The sequence below is a fragment of the Podarcis tiliguerta genome (assembly GCF_965153285.1).
Source record: "Podarcis tiliguerta genome assembly, chromosome: 10".
Classification (NCBI taxonomy): domain Eukaryota; kingdom Metazoa; phylum Chordata; class Lepidosauria; order Squamata; family Lacertidae; genus Podarcis; species Podarcis tiliguerta.
In genome coordinates, this window is record NC_139543.1 from 10039590 (window position 1) to 10045589 (window position 6000).

The following is a 6000-nucleotide window of genomic DNA, read 5'->3' on the forward strand; positions in this document are numbered from 1 at the left end:
TTAATTTCTTATCTATAGCAGGGGTTTTCCTGTGTGTAGATCCATCCCTGGTCTCGCATTCTGCACTAACTTCCGCTTCTGGATCAAGCACAAGGGAAGCCCCATATAGACTGCATGGCAGTAGTCCAGTCCTAATGAGTTGCAATGGTGTGGGTTTTTTTTGGGGGGGGGGGATTGTGATTTTATTAATTTCTTGTAACCAACCTTGGAAGGATTTGTATCCTGAAAGGCGTGGTGATGGCGATGGAAGATAAATGAGAGAAGACAGGATGGCAGCTGAATTTGCATCCTTCTAATTAAAAGGTTTTTGATTGTGATGGATGGAAAACAGTTCGCCATTTCATAGCGATGCCTCTTATCAGAAAGGTGCCAGGAGGAAGATCTGTTCATGTTCTATCAGCAGTGCTGCAACTTCCGAGACAGGAAAATTTGCCATGCCATATGTATAATCAAATGTGGCATCTGCCTCTGTGTGTGTGTGTAGCTCGTTCACCTCAGCAAGAGAGAGGAAAGGCATATTGTATTCTTCTCCTTATGAAAGCATTGCCTTTATTATTAAGGTCAAAAAGCAGAATCTTGGAGACAACTGTGCAATAGCGATTTCAGTCTGTCAGTGCCGAAATGAATTGCTTCAAATTAATTACCCTGAAAGCAAGCCATTGGTTGTTTTAAGAGCCAGAATGTTTCATGTTTTAGCCTGAAGTGGGCTAAAAAAATTTGCCACAATTTTTCCTCATTTGTGATATAATGGGGGTTTTTTTAATAGAAAAAAATGACTGAGGAGAGGCAGCCTTGACCCCGTACAAGTGGGAGTCAAGAGAAACCTTACGTGTTCAAGTGTTTAATGCATGCAGGAAATGTATGTGCTCAAAACTGTAAGTGTATGGCAGGCAAGTGCATCTTCCGAAATATAAGTGGGGCCTACAACAAAATGTTGCAGCGTGAAGTGTTTCTGTTGAGGTTTCCACCCACTCTATTCCATTGTCCCTCCTGCCCAGCTTTCTGTGTCCCCCTCTTCTTCATCAGTCAGTCAGTCAGTATTCCATCCCTACTAAACCACATGGTCTTCATTGAGACATTGGCAATGGACGGCATTGAGGTGTTTAGGGTTTTTCCTCTTAAAAATATGTACTTCCTTCTACCTTTGGATCCTCTTAACCCTGATGATACTCCCCTTGTGGTGCTGTTTTAGCAATTACATTTAATTCCTGGACTTTAGGATTAGATAGAATCACACTGCTAGAGGTCCTCAGTTCCTCAGATAATTCTAGGGTTTCTTCCTATCAGAGATGGCCAGCTCTGTTTTATTTTATGTAGTGCAGCTAGGAAATGGATGAATCGGTCCATTTCAGTTCTCTGCGTTTCTCATTCTTCCAATCTTCAGCTTGCTTACAGTCTGCAGCAATTTCTGATTTGCTTTTTTAACCCTCATGAAGATTCGTTACCATTTTGGTGCAAATTTCTCCTAATGAGCACTTCTGTATATGCAGTTAGGCCAACGTGGATATTCCTGCAAGCAATTGCCCATAATGTACATCCTGTATTCCATTTTCACAAATATATGCATTACATACACATATTTTAACCTAGTATATGTAGTATATGCATTTTTCTTTTCCCTTTTTTTTAAAAAAAATTGCATTTCTATACATTGGCTGGAGATCAGCATTACAAAATTCAGAAAAGTGTGAATTTTGAAAGGTTGAATTCTGATTCACACCTTGTTTCTAAAAGCCCTAATGAGGGAAGTCTTTCTAAAAGTAGAAACTGAATTGCAATTCTCCTCCATCCCCTTAGTGCAGGGCCTTCTAGGTAGTGGCGCCGGCCCTGTGGAACACCCTCCCATCAGATGTCAAAGAAATAAACAACTATCTGACTTTTAGAAGGCATCAGAAGGCAGCTGTGCTTAGGGAAGTTTTTCATATTTAATCAATTATTGTATTTTAATCTTTTGTTGGAAGCCACCTAGAATGGCTGGGGAATAAATTATTATTATAAGTAGTAGTAGTACTCTCTGCCTACCAAGGGCAGCCCACCCACAAGGTTACTCAGAAGGCAGGATCCACAGGGGCAGCAGATCTGGCCTCTGGTAAATGCATTGCCCACTGTTGCCACTACAGTGGCAGCAACAACTGGGGTGGTCTCCTCGGAAGCTGGATCTGCCTCTTTCTCAGAAGCCCCTCCGATGCTACCTTTACAGCGACCTCTTGGTGAATAGGAGGCTGTTCTCCTCCCACCTTTGTTCCCAAGGTAGATCTTTATTCCCTCCTTGTTCTTAATGTAGCCTCAGGCTTCGAGGAATCAGCTTCCTCCCCCCATGGCAGTAGATAAGAGATCAAACGAAAGGAACATCTTACCAGTTAGAATCTTTAATAATCACAGCGAGAGAACAAAGAACACGTCTCCTAGAAATGGCGGTGCTCCCAATTAAGGATAACTCCCCCCCCCATGTCCCTATTAATCTACATCACTCCCGTACTGTAATCTAAGTTTGTGCTTTTTGTTCTGACACTTTCTGAGCTCTCTCTGACTTTGGAGAAGGGGGGCGGGCGAGTGCTGTCCAGAGATTGTGAATCTGTTAACTCTCTCTCTCTTCCAGTGTTTCTTCTCCTAACTATTCCCCACCCAGTATTTCCCAGCTTCTGCCCTCTGAACTATGCCCCTCTGCAAACCACTCTTCCAAATCTATACTGTCCTCCTGCTCCTGGGAGGATTCAGGATTGGGCGGGGATGGGGAGGCTCCCAGCATTCTTCCTCAGTGCAGCCCTCCTCAGCAGGACATGTAGCTCTTCACTCACCCCTTCTTCCCCAGTGAGAGGGATGTAACTTTGTGCTTTGCCTTGGGTGCCAAATTACCTTGGGCCCGCACACTCTCATTTTCTGTAGTGTTGTGATTCCCTTCCCTCATCCTCACCCTTCTCCCTCCCAGCTCCCTGCTGGACCTGCAAACCCACAATCTGCCTCTTTACGCTTTTACTGTACTTTTATTTTTCCTTGAAATCCTTCAATTTAACCTCCTAGATTGTCCATTTTGCTTTCTGTGTCCCAGAAAGCCTTCATAGAATCATAGAGTTGGAAGAGACCACAAGGGCCATCGAGTCCAACCCCCTGCCAAGCAGGAAACACCATCAGAGCACTCCTGACATATGGTTGTCAAGCCTCTGCTTAAAGACCTCCAAAGAAGGAGACTCCACCACACTCCTTGGCAGCAAATTCCACTGTCGAACAGCTCTTACTGTCAGGAAGTTCTTCCTAATGTTTAGGTGGAATCTTCTTTCTTGTAGTTTGGATCCATTGCTCCGTGTCCGCTTCTCTGGAGCAGCAGAAAACAACCTTTCTCCCTCCTCTATGTGACATCCTTTTATATATTCGAACATGGCTATGATATCACCCCTTAACCTCCTCTTCTCCAGGCTAAACATGCCCAGCTCCCTTAGCCGTTCCTCATAAGGCCTTTGACCATTTTGGTTGCCCTCCTCTGGACACATTCCAGTTTGTCAGTGTCCTTCTTGACCCATCTTTCTCTGCCCATCTTTTCTAACCCTCACCTTCTAGAGCCGTAGGACCTCTACCTGATGCTGTCCTATCCGAGGTCACACAATACATTTAGAGCACATGGCCTTACCCTCAAAGAACGTGGGGGACTGTAGTTTCCCCCTCACATAGCCACAATTCCCACCCCCTTAACAAACTACAGTTATGTAAAGCCATGTGCTTTACATAAATGGTTTGCGTGTGGTCCTACTCTTTACAAAGATGCTATGTATGAGCATCTGCTGAACTCTCCATCCTGCCATCATCTCGCTGTACCACTTCTGGTCCACCTGCATCTCCATCCACTTGGGACAGAAGAGAAAGCAGCAGCATCTTCTGCATCTACCCAACAGCTAAAAGCAGAGGAACAATCAGTACCTTGGCATGCAAGAGACTGAGCTCTGTTGCACATACAGATCTTTGAAATATGTGGTTGTGCGAAGAAATCTACCGCTAGCTGTGGAGAGAAACAACAGCATTCCATTCTCTCCAAAAGCTGGCAGCTTTCCCAAACTCCAGGGAACCGTGGGATTCCTCAGAAGCTTGTCATGTTCCACAGCGAGAAGATCAATAATGGCAGGCAAGCTCGCCTGGAAGCAGCAGAGCTGCCCCAAGACATTTTGCTGCCTGAGTTAAGGTGCATATTATCTAAAGCAGGCATCCCCAAACTCGGCCCTCCAGCTGTTTTGGGACTACAACTCCCATCATCCCTAGCTAACAGGACCGGTGGTCAGGGATGATGGGAATTGTAGTCCCAAAACAGCTGGAGGGCCGGGTTTGGGGATGCCTGATCTAAAGCAATTCAGGTAATTCTGGCCACTGAGACAGGAGATCCCACAGCCCCTCTTCCTTCAGTAAAAATAAAACAACAATAAGTTAAATTTTCAACAAGTCGCTGTCCTTTCATGGAACCCTGAATCACAGTCTGCCTAATGACAGGGCCGTCCCTATAAAAGTTGGTTAACCGCTGCTGATCTTCTCCTGGAATGCACAGAAGGATGTTGAGAGTTTATGGAACTGGGGAAGAGATTCAATTCAGTTTGGATTTTAAGGAGAATCTTTTAAATCCATACTTTCCAAAACTAGATGAGAACCTGATCTCAACCATCCTTTGGAATTCACCCTCATCCACATTTTGAAATGCAGTTCTCTGATCAAACAAGGTTTGCAAAAATACGCATACAGTAGTACCTCGGGTTACATACGCTTCAGGTTACTTACGTTTCAGGTTACAGACTCCGCTAACCCAGAAATAGTGCTTCAGGTTAAGAACTTTGCTTCAGGATGAGAACAGAAATTGTGCTCCGGCAGCACAGCAGCAGCAGGAGGCCCCATTAGCTAAAGTGGTGCTTCAGGTTAAGAACTTTGCTTCAGGATGAGAACAGAAATTGTGCTCCGGCAGCACAGCAGCAGCAGGAGGCCCCATTAGCTAAAGTGGTGCTTCAGGTTAAGAACTTTGCTTCAGGATGAGAACAGAAATTGTGCTCCGGCAGCACAGCAACAGCGGGAGGCCCCATTAGCTAAAGTGGTGCTTCAGGTTAAGAACAGTTTCAGGTTAAGAACGGACCTCTGGAACGAATTAAGTACTTAACCCGAGGTACCACTGTATTAGGAAAAGTGTGCTTTCCAATTGATCTGTTAGTAACAACAACATCATACAACAATGCCATCTGTTTAGGGAAACTGTTTGCAAGATATGGACATGGGTTGAAATGGCAGACAAAACCATGTTTATTAGGGTAAATTTGCACTAAAATGCAGATGAATTTATATTAGGATTAAAAAAAACATCAACCTGCAGTTTGCTGTACAAATGTGGAGAACTAAATTTAAGATTTGGAAAATGAGAAAATAAGAAACCCCAAATTGGCAGGTCCATCTGTCCCTAACTGGGGTTCACTTATGGTTCACCTTGGGGCTACAGTGAAGCCAAAATGGCCCACTCAGCACCTGGATTTGGAAAACAGATGTAGAACATTCGTCAAAACGCCATGCAATATTCAGGAATTCTGTGGCAGATGAACAGGAGCTCCTTAGCAGACAAATGAGTCTGGAAAAAGAAAGAGACCACTGTTGTAAATAGTGTGTTCCTTCTTGTGGTTTAACCATGGCATCATCATTAAATATTTTATACGCTGCCGTCATACGTCATGTACAAATGGCCACTCTTTTTTTCCAATTTAATATTGTTGCCACGGTAAATCAATCTTGACAAGTTTTCTTCAGCTCGGAGGAGATATATGGCTCTCATATGTATTTTTGGAAACTACCAATTACAGCTTGACAGAAGCAGACAGCCTTCCCTCACCGCAGACTGCTGACCAAAGAGCTGCAAGGTTCAGGAGGCAAAAAGAATATTGAACACTTTAAATTGGTTTTGAACTCGGAGCACGTTGAATGGCTTTGTGCTGACATGGCAAGGTCAAAAGGTGTCATGGTCTCTCAATAACTGTGTTCAGATTCTTC